This window comes from Eleutherodactylus coqui, chromosome 8, assembly GCF_035609145.1.
Source record: "Eleutherodactylus coqui strain aEleCoq1 chromosome 8, aEleCoq1.hap1, whole genome shotgun sequence".
Taxonomy (NCBI): domain Eukaryota; kingdom Metazoa; phylum Chordata; class Amphibia; order Anura; family Eleutherodactylidae; genus Eleutherodactylus; species Eleutherodactylus coqui.
Genome location: NC_089844.1, coordinates 205,567,292 through 205,581,975, shown reverse-complemented (window position 1 = coordinate 205,581,975; position 14,684 = coordinate 205,567,292). Strand labels below are relative to the sequence as shown.

The 14,684-nt window shown below is 46.5% G+C and overlaps 1 protein-coding gene across 1 annotated transcript in view; it reads left to right on the top strand.

The window, feature by feature from the left end:
* The window catches only part of CARD11 (caspase recruitment domain family member 11), a 309,307-nt gene that overhangs the window by 134,411 nt on the left and 160,212 nt on the right, over window positions 1–14,684 (top strand). The gene's annotated exons all lie outside the window — the stretch shown is intronic.

Below are 14,684 nucleotides of genomic sequence, written 5' to 3'. Positions count from 1 at the left end.
CATGGGATCTGGGAGCTTTATGTACATAATGGATGGATGATATGTCACCCTCTATGGAGCCTCATGGGATCTGGGAGCTTTATGTACATAATGGATGGATGATATGTCACCCTCCATGGAGCCTCATGGGATCTGTGAGCTTTATGTACATGATGGATGGATGATATGTCCCCTTCTATGGAGCCTCATGGGATCTGGGGGCTTTATGTACATGATGGATGGATGATATGTCACCCTCTATGGACCCTAATGGGATCTGGGAGCTTTATGTACATAATGGATGGATGATATGTCACCCTCTATGGAGCCTCATGGGATCTGGGAGCTTTATGTACATAATGGATGGATGATATGTCACCCTCCATGGAGCCTCATGGGATCTGTGAGCTTTATGTACATGATGGATGGATGATATGTCCCCTTCTATGGAGCCTCATGGGATCTGGGGGCTTTATGTACATGATGGATGGATGATATGTCACCCTCTATGAAGCCTCATGGGATCTGGGAGCTTTATGTACATGATGCATGGATGATATGTCATCCTCTATGGAGCCTCATGGGATCTGGGGGCTTTATGTACATGATGGATGGATGATATGTCACCCTCTATGAAGCCTCATGGGATCTGGGAGCTTTATGTACATGATGCATGGATGATATGTCATCCTCTATGGAGCCTCATGGGATCTGGGAGCTTTATGTACATGATGGATGGATGATATGTCACCTTGTATGGAGCCTCATGGGATCTGGGAGCTTTATGTACATGATGGATGGATGATATGTCACCTTGTATGGAGCCTCATGGGATCTGGGAGCTTTATGTACATGATGGATTGATGATATGTCACTCTCTATGAAGCCTCATGGGATCTGGGAGCTTTATGTACATGATGGATGGATGATATGTCACCCTCTATGGAGCCTCATGGGATCTGGGAGCTTTATGTACATGATGGATGATATGTCACCCTCTATGGAGCCTCATGGGATCGGGGAGCTTTATGTACATAATGGATGGATGATATGTCACCCTCTATGGAGCCTCATGGGATCTGGGAGCTTTATGTACATGATGGATGGATGATATGTCACCCTCTATGGAGCCTCATGGGATCTGGGAGCTTTATGTACATGATGGATGGATGATATGTCACCCTCCATGGAGCCTCATGGGATCTGGGAGCTTTATGTACATGATGGATGGATGATATGTCACCCTCCATGGAGCCTCATGGGATCTGGGAGCTTTATGTACATGATGGATGGATGATATGTCACCTTCTATGGAGCCTCATTCTTATTGGTTGGGGTGTTAATCCTTTGGTTTCCGGTTTGGCGTTACCGATGGGATCTAAGGCATCCTATTATTATTTAGGACTATCCTCATTTTTAGAGTAGGTGTGAGGAAGGAATCCCCTCATGTTGGTGTAATACATTACTTAGATGATTGTTGTTTATGGGGCATCAGGGTAAGGAGGGGGGCACAAGTTTTAGAGGGCATGTGGTCAGGATGGAGGATTTTGGGGTGCCGCTGGCGAACGGTAAAATTATATGGCCGTGTACTCGGTTGGAGTTTTAGATATTTAATTGATAGCATTGTGATGGTTTTTCTAATTACCAATGTCAGGGGTGTATAGTTATGGGTTAATTAGTCAGACATTATGTATGAAGGACGATTACATGGGGGGAGGTGCAGCGGTTAGCAGATCGGTCCTGTTCGGCTTCACAGGTGATTATTATTGGTCGCAGGTACTCCGGCAGGTCATGTGTGGTGATGTGCGGCTGGAAGGCCCATACATCGCATGCGCGGATGTCAGGGGAGCTAAAGCAGGATCTAGTGGTATGGTTGGTATCTGTGACTTTAATGGTCAGTCAGCTTGGTGATGGGAGCTTGTGGAAGCGGAGGAGTTATCATGAGGTGCTGACATCAGTGGGTAATGATTATGGAGTGATGGTTGGTCAGAGCCGGTCGGAGGAGTTAGTCCGTAGTCAGATGATGTCTAGCATATAACCCCTTACTGATGTCAGAGATGGTCGCTGTGAGATTAATGCCGCTGCTATATAATAGTCTTGTTGGTTAGAGCCGGTCGGAGGAGTTAGTCCGTAGTCAGATGATGTCTAACATACACTACCGTTCAAAAGTTTGGGGTCACCCAAACAATTTTGTGTTTTCCATGAAAAGTCACACTTATTCCCCACCATGCGTTGTGAAATGAATAGACAATAGAGCCAAGACATTGACAAGGTTAGAAATAATGATTTGTATGTGAAATAACATTGTTTTTACATCAAACTTTGCTTTCGTCAAAGAATCCTCCTTTTGCAGCAATTCCAGCATTGCACACCTTTGACATTCTAGCTGTTAATTTGTTGAGGTAAGCTTGTGAAATTGCACCCCACGCTTCTAGAAGCATCTCCCACAAGTTGGATTGGTTGGATGGGCACTTCTGGCGTACCATACGGTCAAGCTGCTCCCACAACAGCTCAATGGGGTTCAGATCTGGTGACTGCGCTGGCCACTCCATTACCGATAGAATACCAGCTGCCTGCTTCTGCTGTAAATAGTTCTTGCACAATTTGGAGGTGTGTTTAGGGTCATTGTCCTGTTGTAGGATGAAATTGGTTCCAATCAAGCGCTGTCCACTGGGTATGGCATGGCGTTGCAAAATGGAGTGATAGCCTTCCTTATTCAGAATCCCTTTTACCCTGTACAAATCTCCCACCTTACCAGCACCAAAGCAACCCCAGACCATCACATTACCTCCACCATGCTTAACAGATGGCGTCAGGCATTCTTCCAGCATCTTTTCATTTGTTCTGCGTCTCACAAACGTTCTTCTTTGTGATCCAAACACCTCAAACTTGGATTCATCCGTCCACAACACTTTTTTCCAGTCTTCCTCTGTCCAATGTCTGTGTTCTTTTGCCCATCTTAATCTTTTTCTTTTATTGGCCAGTCTCAGATATGGCTTTTTCTTTGCCACTCTGCCCTGAAGCCCAAAATCCCGCAGCCGCCTCTTCACTGTAGATGTTGACACTGGTGTTTTGCGGGTACTATTTAATGAAGATGCCAGTTGGGTACCTGTGAGGCGTCTGTTTCTCAAACTAGAGACTCTAATGTGCTTATCTTCTTGCTTAGTTGTGCAACGCGGCCTCCCACTTCTTTTTCTACTCTGGTTAGAGCCTGTTTGTGCTGTCCTCTGAAGGGAGTAGTACACACCGTTGTAGGAAATCTTTAATTTCTTAGCAATTTCTCGCATGGAATAGCCTTCATTTCTAAGAACAAGAATAGACTGTCGAGTTTCAGATGAAAGTTCTCTTTTTCTGGCCATTTTGAGCGTTTAATTGACCCCACAAATGTGATGCTCCAGAAACTCAATCTGCTCACAGGAAGGTCAGTTTTGTAGCTTCTGTAACGAGCTAGACTGTTTTCAGATGTGTGAACATGATTGCACAAGGGTTTTCTAATCATCAATTAGCCTTCTGAGCCAATGAGCAAACACATTGTACCATTAGAACACTGGAGTGATAGTTGCTGGAAATGGGCCTCTATTCACCTTTGTAGATATTGCACAAAAAAACAGGCATTTGCAGCTAGAATAGTCATTTACCACATTAGCAATGTATAGAGTGCATTTGTTTAAAGTTAGGACTAGTTTAAAGTTATCTTCATTGAAAAGTACAGTGCTTTTCCTTCAAAAATAAGGAGATTTCAATGTGACCCCAAACTTTTGAACGGTAGTGTATAACCTCTTACTGATGTCAGATGGTCGCTGTGAGATTAATGCCGCTGTTATATAATAGTCTTGTTGGTCAGAGCCGGTCGGAGGAGTTAGTCCGTAGTCAGATCATGTCTAACATATAACCTCTTACTGATGTCAGATGGTCGGTGTGTGATTAATGCCCTGCTATATAATAGTCTTGTTGGTCAGAGCCGGTCAGAGGAGTTAGTCCGTAGTCAGATGATGTCTAACATATAACCTCTTACTGATGTCAGAGATGGTCGCCGTGAGATTAATGCCGCTGCTATATAATAGTCTTGTTGGTCAGAGCCGGTCAGAGGAGTTAGTCCGTAGTCAGATCATGTCTAACATATAACCTCTTACTGATGTCAGAGATGGGCGCCGTGAGATTAATGCCGCTGCTATATAATAGTCTTGTTGGTCAGAGCCAGTCAGAGGAGTTAGTCTGTAGTCAGATCATGTCTAACATATAACCTCCTTACTGATGTCAGAGATGGTCGGTGTGAGATTAATGCGGCTGCTATATAATAGTCTTGTTGGTCAGAGTTGGTCGGAGGAGTTAGTCCGTAGTCAGATGATGTCTAACATATAACCTCTTACTGATGTCAGAGATGGTCGGTGTGAGATTAATGCCGCTGTTATATAATAGTCTTGTTGGTCAGAGCCGGTCGGAGGAGTTAGTCCGTAGTCAGATGATGTCTAACATATAACCTCTTACTGATGTCAGAGATGGTTGGTGTGAGATTAATGCGGCTGCTATATAATAATCTTGTTGGTCAGAGCCGGTCGGAGGAGTTAGTCCGTAGTCAGATCATGTCTAACATATAACCTCTTACTGATATCAGATGGTCGGTGTGAGAGTAATGCCGCTGCTATATAATAGTCTTGTTGGTCAGAGCCGGTCGGAGGAGTTAGTCCGTAGTCAGATGATGTCTAACATATAACCTCTTACTGATGTCAGAGATGGTCGGTGTGAGATTAATGCGGCTGCTATATAATAGTCTTGTTGGTCAGAGCCGTTCGGAGGAGTTAGTCCGTAGTCAGATCATGTCTAACATATAACCTCTTACTGATGTGAGAGATGGTCGGTGTGAGATTAATGCCGCTGTTATATAATAGTCTTGTTGGTCAGAGCCGGTCGGAGGAGTTAGTCCGTAGTCAGATCATGTCTAACATATAACCTCTTACTGATGTCAGAGATGGTCGGTGTGAGATTAATGCCCTGCTATATAATAGTCTTGTTGGTCAGAGCCGGTCGAGGAGTTAGTCCGTAGTCAGATCATGTCTAACATATAACCTCTTACTGATGTCAGATGGTCAGTGTGAGATTAATGCCGCTACTATATAATAGTCTTGTTGGTCAGAGCCGGTCGGCAGGAGTTAGTCCGTAGTCAGATGATGTCTAACATATAACCCCTTACTGATGTCAGATGGTCGCTGTGAGATTAATGCCCTGCTATATAATAGTCTTGCTGGTCAGAGCCGGTCGGAGGAGTTAGTCCGTAGTCAGATGATGTCTAACATATAACCTCTTACTGATGTCAGAGATGGTTGGTGTGAGATTAATGCGGCTGCTATATAATAGTCTTGTTGGTCAGAGCCGGTCGGAGGAGTTAGTCTGTAGTCAGATGATGTCTAACATATAACCCCTTACTGATGTCAGATGGTCGGTGTAAGATTAATGCCCTGCTATATAATAGTCTTGTTGGTCAGAGCCGGTCGGAGGAGTTAGTCCGTAGTCAGATGATGTCTAACATATAACCTCCTTACTGATGTCAGAGATGGTTGGTGTGAGATTAATGCCCTGCTATATAATAGTCTTGTTGGTCAGAGCCGGTCGGAGGAGTTAGTCCGTAGTCAGATGATGTCTAACATATAACCTCTTACTGATGTCAGATGGTCGCTGTGAGATTAATGCGGCTGCTATATACGGTAATACAGATAGTCCCCGACTTGCGAACAGGTTCCGTTCCAGGAACCTGTTCGCAAGTCCGTTTTGTTCGCAAGTCGAACAAATGCTTGTATGGAGGGGATCGCGGGTAGATCCCGCTCCATACAACGTCGGGTGCCGGCTGTTTCTTACAGCGGGCACCCGGCGGCAGCAGTTCCGACGAGCCGTGGCGCTTGTCGGAACTGTTAACACTTTAAATACCGCTCTGACAGCGGTATTTAAAGTGTTAACAGTTCTGACGAGCGGCGCGGCTCGTCGGAACTGCTGCCGCCGGGTGCCCGCTGTAAGAAACAGCCTGCACCCGACGTTCAGGGGGCCCGTACCGCGTCCCATGATGAGATCGCGGGACGCTGTGTGGTTGCTAGGCAGCCGGGGACCTCCTGAAAGGCCCCAGGGCTGCCTATGCAGAGCGTCTATCAAGCGCACGGCTTGCTAGGCGCTCTGCATAGACAGCCCTGGGGCCTTTCAGGAGGTCCCCGGCTGCCCAGCAACCGCGATGTGACCGGACAGGCTTCTATCAGGCTTGATAGAAGCCTGCCCGGTCCCTGCACAGTATGATGTAATGCCATAGCATGACATCATACTGTGCCATAGCATTACATCATACTGTGCAGGACAGATAGTTCGTATCTAGCGAAATTCGTAAGTCGAATGTTCGCAAGTCGGGGACTATCTGTAGTCTTGCTGGTCAGAGCCGGTCGGAGGAGTTAGTCCGTAGTCAGATGATGTCTAACATATAACCTCTTACTGATGTCAGAGATGGTCGGTGTGAGATTAATGCGGCTGCTATATAATAGTCTTGTTGGTCAGAGCCGGTCGGAGGAGTTAGTCCGTAGTCAGATGATGTCTAACATATAACCTCTTACTGATGTCAGATGGGCGCCGTGAGATTAATGCCGCTGCTATATAATAGTCTTGTTGGTCAGAGCCGGTCGGAGGAGTTAGTCCGTAGTCAGATGATGTCTAACATATAACCTCTTACTGATGTCAGAGATGGTCGCTGTGAGATTAATGCGGCTGCTATATAATACTCTTGTTGGTCAGAGCCGGTCGGAGGAGTTAGTCCGTAGTCAGATCATGTCTAACATATAACCTCTTACTGATGTCAGATGGTCGGTGTGAGATTAATGCCGCTGCTATATAATAATCTTGTTGGTCAGAGCCGGTCGGAGGAGTTAGTCCATAGTCAGATCATGTCTAACATATAACCTCTTACTGATGTCAGAGATGGTCGGTGTGAGATTAATGCGGCTGCTATATAATAGTCTTGTTGGTCAGAGCCGGTCGGAGGAGTTAGTCCGTAGTCAGATCATGTCTAACATATAACCTCTTACTGATGTCAGAGATGGTCGCTGTGAGATTAATGCCGCTGCTATATAATAGTCTTGTTGGTCAGAGCCGGTCGGCAGGAGTTAGTCCGTAGTCAGATGATGTCTAACATATAACCTCTTACTGATGTCAGATGGTCGGTGTGTGATTAATGCCCTGCTATATAATAGTCTTGTTGGTCAGAGCCAGTCAGAGGAGTTAGTCTGTAGTCAGATCATGTCTAACATATAACCTCCTTACTGATGTCAGAGATGGTCGCTGTGAGATTAATGCAGCTGCTATATAATAGTCTTGTTGGTCAGAGCCGGTCGGAGGAGTTAGTCCGTAGTCAGATCATGTCTAACATATAACCTCTTACTGATGTCAGAGATGGTCGCTGTGAGATTAATGCAGCTGCTATATAATAGTCTTGTTGGTCAGAGCCGGTCGGAGGAGTTAGTCCGTAGTCAGATCATGTCTAACATATAACCTCTTACTGATGTCAGAGACGGTCGGTGTGAGATTAATGCCGCTGCTATATAATAGTCTTGTTGGTCAGAGCCGGTCGGAGGAGTTAGTCCGTAGTCAGATCATGTCTAACATATAACCTCTTAGTGATGTCAGATGGTCGCTGTGAGATTAATGCCGCTGCTATATAATAGTCTTGTTGGTCAGAGCCGGTCGGAGGAGTTAGTCTGTAGTCAGATGATGTCTAACATATAACCCCTTACTGATGTCAGATGGTCGCTGTGAGAGTAATGCCGCTGTTATATAATAGTCTTGTTGGTCAGAGCCGGTCGGAGGAGTTAGTCCGTAGTCAGATGATGTCTAACATATAACCTCTTACTGATGTCAGAGATGGTCGGTGTGAGATTCATGCGGCTGTTATATAATAGTCTTGTTGGTCAGAGCTGGTCGGAGGAGTTAGTCCGTAGTCAGATGATGTCTATCATATAACCTCTTACTGATGTCAGATGGTCGGTGTGCGATTAATGCCGCTGCTATATAATAGTCTTGTTGGTCAGAGCCGGTCGGAGGAGTTAGTCCGTAGTCAGATCATGTCTAACATATAACCCCTTACTGATGTCAGAGATGGTCGCAGTGAGATTAATGCGGCTGTTATATAATAGTCTTGTTGGTCAGAGCCGGTCGGAGGAGTTAGTCCGTAGTCAGATCATGTCTAACATATAACCTCTTACTGATGTCAGATGGTCGGTGTGAGATTAATGCGGCTGCTATATAATAGTCTTGTTGGTCAAAGCCGGTCGGAGGAGTTAGTCCGTAGTCAGATCATGTCTAACATATAACCCCTTACTGATGTCAGAGATGGTCGCAGTGAGATTAATGCGGCTGTTATATAATAGTCTTGTTGGTCAGAGCCAGTCGGAGGAGTTAGTCCGTAGTCAGATCATGTCTAACATATAACCTCTTACTGATGTCAGATGGTCGCTGTGAGATTAATGCGGCTGTTATATAATAGTCTTGTTGGTCAAAGCCGGTCGGAGGAGTTAGTCCGTAGTCAGATCATGTCTAACATATAACCCCTTACTGATGTCAGAGATGGTCGCTGTGAGATTAATGCGGCTGTTATATAATAGTCTTGTTGGTCAGAGCCGGTCGGCAGGAGTTAGTCCGTAGTCAGATCATGTCTAACATATAACCTCTTACTGATGTCAGAGATGGTCGGTGTGAGGTTAATGCCGCTGCTATATAATAGTCTTGTTGGTCAGAGCCGGTCGGAGGAGTTAGTCCGTAGTCAGATGATGTCTAACATATAACCTCTTACTGATGTCAGAGATGGTCGCTGTGAGATTAATGCCCTGCTATATAATAGTCTTGTTGGTCAGAGCCGGTCGGAGGAGTTAGTCCGTAGTCAGATGATGTCTAACATATAACCTCTTACTGATGTCAGAGATGGTCGCTGTGAGATTAATGCCCTGCTATATAATAGTCTTGTTGGTCAGAGCCGGTCGGAGGAGTTAGTCTGTAGTCAGATGATGTCTAACATATAACCTCTTACTGCTGTCAGAGATGGTCGGTGTGAGATTAATACCGCTGCTATATAACAGTCTTATTTGCTGATGCAGCAATTCAGGGAAGAAGAGTCCACCATTTAGGCTGCGGCTCATATAGTCAGTGTGGGGGGTATTGTCGGGCTTTCTTTTATCTGTCACCTATTAGTTCTATTTCTCAGGTAGAGCAACTGATCAGCGGCTGTAAGGCTGCATTCCCACAAACATATATCGGCTCGGTTTTCACGCCGAGCCGATATACGTCGTCCTCATCTGCAGGGGGGGGGGGGGGGGGCTGGAAGAGCCAGGAGCAGGAACTGAGCTCCCGCCCCCTCTCTGCCGCCTCTCCGCCCCTATGCACTATTTGCCATGAAAGGAGGCGGGGCGGGGGCAGGGCTAAGTTCCCTTCACAGCTGCCCCCAGTGTAACAGCGACCCTTGTACAGCGGCCCCCAGTGTAATAGTGGCCCTTGTACAGCGGCCCCCAGTGTAATAGTGACTCCAACCCCCCCACAGCGGCCTCCAGTGTAACAGTGACCCCCATACAGCGGACCCCAGTGTAACAGTGATCCGCCCCACACACACAGCGGCCACAGTGTAACAGTGACCCCCATACAGCGGACCCCAGTGTAACAGTGCCCCCCCCCCCCCACACACACAGCGGCCTCCAGTGTAACAGTGACCCCCATACAGCGGACCCCAGTGTAACAGTGATCCGCCCCACACACACAGCGGCCACAGTGTAACAGTGACCCCCATACAGCGGCCCCCAGTGTAACAGTGCCCCCCCCCCCACACACACACAGCGGCCTCCAGTGTAACAGTGATGCCTTATCAGCGTCCCCCTGTCCCCTTCACAGCCTACTCCAGTGTAATAGTGACACCCCACATCGGTCCCACATATTTAACACCCCCCCCCCCCCTTCCCCTGTAGAAGCTCCGCTGCTCGGGGTTGCTGCTCAGCGCTGATCCCAGTGCACACTGTGATGTCAGTGGGCTGCCGGACGCTTCCTCCCCCTGATCCTGCGGATCCTACGGTAAGAGAAGATGCCAGGGGAGGGCGATGAGGATCCTGGCTGCACACTGACGTCACACTGCGCCGGGATCAGTGCAGCTGAGTGAATGGGAGCTGTGTGCCTTGCCGGTATTCACTAAAGTAGTGAGTGGCCGACGGCAGTGCGTGCTAGCAGGGAGGGCTCTGCGTGCCGCAGGTTCGCCACCACTGCACTAAATCCATCCCAATTTTTCAAATAGCACCTGGGTGGGGGGATGGGGGGTGGGGGCAGCAGGAAATTATTTTTCCTCGCGTGGATGAAGGAATCATCTGCTGCATGTGGCAGATGTGTTCTTCATCCCTACGGGGGACACTACAGCGGCGGAGAGGTAATTGTATTTATTTATTTACATTACACCAAAATGATTGTTTTTCAAGGAAGGGCTTATGTTTAAAGCCCTTCCATGACAAACAATTCAGGGGTGTCGGCAGACCATTGTTTTGCAGTGGAGCCAGCAGCAGCCGCGACTCCATTGAAAACATGTGGGGAGGAGAGGGTAAATTTTTTTAGAGCACCGTGTGGTGCTTGAGTCGAGTAATGGGTACATCGAGCAGGCTAATGCCCGAACGAGCATGCTCGCTCATCTCTAATTACATCATGTTCTTTTGATTTAGGCAATACCTTTCCCAAGAAGTCTCAAACAGAGGGAAACCATGTCCCGATATATTTCAGAGGACACAGTTCCCACCAGTGGCTCTATGGTAGCCAGAGCTACAGAGTACACTCTTCTATCCCCATTTATACACATTACACTTATGGGTTTTTCTGGCAGATAGCCCTCAGCTACCAAGCTAGCATGAACTAATGTGATCAGACTACCAGAGGCAAGAAGAGCCTTCACAAAACGATGGTTCACACTCAGATCACACACTTGTGGTTTAGTCTCCCGTCCCGGTGGTGCAATGCATGCAGGCTCTGCAAACAAGGAGCAGCGCCTAGCCCCGTCACACTCCATGGGCTCGGCAGTTAAGGGGCAATTGGCTAACTAATGTCCCGACTCCTGGCACCTCACACACTGCAACATCCCTGGTCTTTATGGCAGTGAGCCCTTTTGGGGGCTGACTGAACCTCTAGGCTCATCCTTCCTTACCCTATGTGATGTCACTTCCAGGGCCCTTGGCTCTTTCTTGACAGGCTTCAACCCGCCCCCAGCAAATGGAAGTCTCTTACCAGCAGTAGGCTGGTTGGTCTGTGGGAGGTCTCAGTAGCTGGGAGGTCAGAGATAGTCCTTTGTTGCAACATATCAGTCCACAAGGTTGACCAGCTAGTTGGCATCTTTAGGGTTCTCCATGTCCGACCCAGCGTTGTAACTCCACAGGGGGGGCATGGCTGTACCGATCAATCGCTTTCCTTTCCACAATCTGGCTTGGGGTCAGACCTTTGGTTCCAACCATTTCTTGAGTAGGTGGAAAACATCAAACATCTGGGACCTGGCCGGTTGGTCAACCCTGTAGCTCCAGTTATGTACCCTTCGGGTACCCTTCTACCTCACCTCTATGGGTATATGCTGAGGAAAATCTATCTCACCTCTATGTGTATATACTGAGGAGAATCTATCTCACCTCTATGTGTATATACTGAGGAGCATCTACCTCACTTCTGTGTGTATATACTGAGGAGAATCTACCTCACCGCTATGTGTATATACTAAGGAGAATCTACCTCACCTCTATGTGTATATACTGAGGAGAATCTACCTCACCTCTGTGTGTATATACCGGGGAGAATCTACCTCACCTCTCTGTGTATATACTGAGGAGAATCTACCTCTCCTCTCTGTGTATATACCGAGGAGAATCTACCTCACCTCTATGTGTATATACTGAGGAGAATCTACCTCACCGCTATGTGTATATACTGAGGAGAATCTACCTCCCCTCTCTGTGTGTATATACTGAGGAGAATCTTCCTCACCTCTGTGTATATACTGAGGAGAATCTACCTCCCCTCTCTGTGTGTATATACTGAGGAGAATCTTCCTCACCTCTGTGTATATACTGAGGAGAATCTACCTCACCTCTATGTGTATATACTGAGGAGAATCTACCTCACCTCTATGTGTATATACTGAGGAGAATCTACCTCCCCTCTATGTGTATATACTGAGGAGAATCTACCTCCCCTCTATGTGTATATACTGAGGAGAATCTACCTCCCCTCTAAGTATATATACTGAGGAGAATCTACCTCCCCTCTATGTGTATATACTGAGGAGAATCTACCTCACCTCGGTGTGTATATACTGAGGAGAATCTAGCTCACCTCTATGTGTATATACTGAGGAGAATCTATCTCACCTCTATGTGTATATACTGAGGAGCATCTACCTCACTTCTGTGTGTATATACTGAGGAGCATCTACCTCACCTCTATGTGTATATACTGAGGAGAATCTACCTCACCTCTCTGTGTATATACTGAGGAGAATCTACCTCACCTCGGTGTGTATATACTGAGGAGAATCTACCTCACCTCGGTGTGTATATACTGAGGAGAATCTGCCTCACCTCTATGTGTATATACTGAGGAGAATCTACCTCATCTCTATGTGTATATACTGAGGAGAATCTACCTCACCTCTATGTGTATATACTGAGGAGAATCTACCCCACCTCTATGTGTATATACTGAGGGGAATCTACCTCACCTCTGTGTGTATATACTGAGGAGAATCTACCTCATCTCTGTGTATATACTGAGGAGAATCTACCTCCCCTCTGTGTGTATATACTGAGGAGCATCTACCACACCTCTGTGTGTATATACTGAGGAGAATCTACCTCTCCTCTATGTGTATATCCTGAGGAGAATCTATCTCCCCTCTATGTGTATATACCAAGGAGAATCTACCTCACCTCTATGTGTATATACTGAGGAGAATCTACCTCACCTCTATGTGTATATACTGAGGAGAATCTAGCTCACCTCTATGTGTATATACTGAGGAGAATCTACCTTACCTCTATGTGTATATAATGAGGAGAATCTACCTCACCTCTCTGTGTATATACTGAGGGGAATCTACCTCACCTCTATGTGTATATACTAAGGAGAATCTACCTCCCCTCTATGTGTATATACTGAGGAGAATCTACCTCACCTCTCTGTGTATATACTGAGGAGAATCTATCTCACCTCTATGTGTATATACTGAGGAGAATCTACCTCACCTCTATGTGTATATACTGAGGAGAATCTACCTCCCCTCTATGTGTATATACTGAGGAGAATCTACCTCCCCTCTAAGTATATATACTGAGGAGAATCTACCTCCCCTCTATGTGTATATACTGAGGAGAATCTACCTCACCTCGGTGTGTATATACTGAGGAGAATCTAGCTCACCTCTATGTGTATATACTGAGGAGCATCTACCTCACTTCTGTGTGTATATACTGAGGAGCATCTACCTCACCTCTATGTGTATATACTGAGGAGAATCTACCTCACCTCTATGTGTATATACTGAGGAGAATCTACCTCACCTCTCTGTGTATATACTGAGGAGAATCTACCTCACCTCTGTGTATATACTGAGGAGAATCTACCTCACCTCTGTGTATATACTGAGGAGAATCTATCTCACCTCTATGTGTATATACTGAGGAGAATCTACCTCACCTCTATGTGTATATACTGAGGAGAATCTACCTCACCTCTATGTGTATATACTGAGGAGAATCTACCTCACCTCTATGTGTATATGCTGAGGAGAATCTACCTCCCCTCTATGTGTATATACTGAGGAGAATCTACCTCCCCTCTATGTGTATATACTGAGGAGAATCTACCTCCCCTCTAAGTATATATACTGAGAAGAATCTACCTCCCCTCTATGTGTATATACTGAGGAGAATCTACCTCCCCTCTATGTGTATATACTGAGGAGAATCTACCTCCCCTCTAAGTATATATACTGAAGAGAATCTACCTCACCTCTCTGTGTATATACTGAGGAGAATCTACCTCACCTCGGTGTGTATATACTGAGGAGAATCTAGCTCACCTCTATGTGTATATACTGAGGAGAATCTATCTCACCTCTATGTGTATATACTGAGGAGAATCTGCAGTCACAAGCTAATAGTCAGTGCAGTCACCTCTGATGATCACTGGAGATGTCTTGGATTGGTGACGTCTGATTTTGTTTTCTGAGCTCCAGATCGCCATTGGTGCATCTTCTAGCCACAACTCATCTCTACATACCCTTCGCATTCTGTCGTTACCACCTCCACAGTACCTCCTGCCGCCCATAGTGCTCCACACAGTAATAACGACCACTCTCTGCCCCTGAGTCTGATAGGACCGCTCTGTGCCTCCACACTCTTATAGTGGCATCTCCAGCAGCCTTCCTGTTAAAGAGGTCCCTGTGTACCCTCACAGTGTCATTGTGATGGCCACCGGCCATGTAGTAATTATGTCCCCACCAACAGAACAACTCTGGCCAGTAGCCTCACTTACAGGCAGTATCTTCACTCACAGACTTATCTTCATCCACTGCTGCTGCCTGAGTAGCTGGACTCCCCTTCCCTCCAGGATGAGGAGGAGTGGGGAAGCTCAAGCAGCAGCGCTGGAGTGAAGATATTTCTATGATTGAAGATACTGGGGCT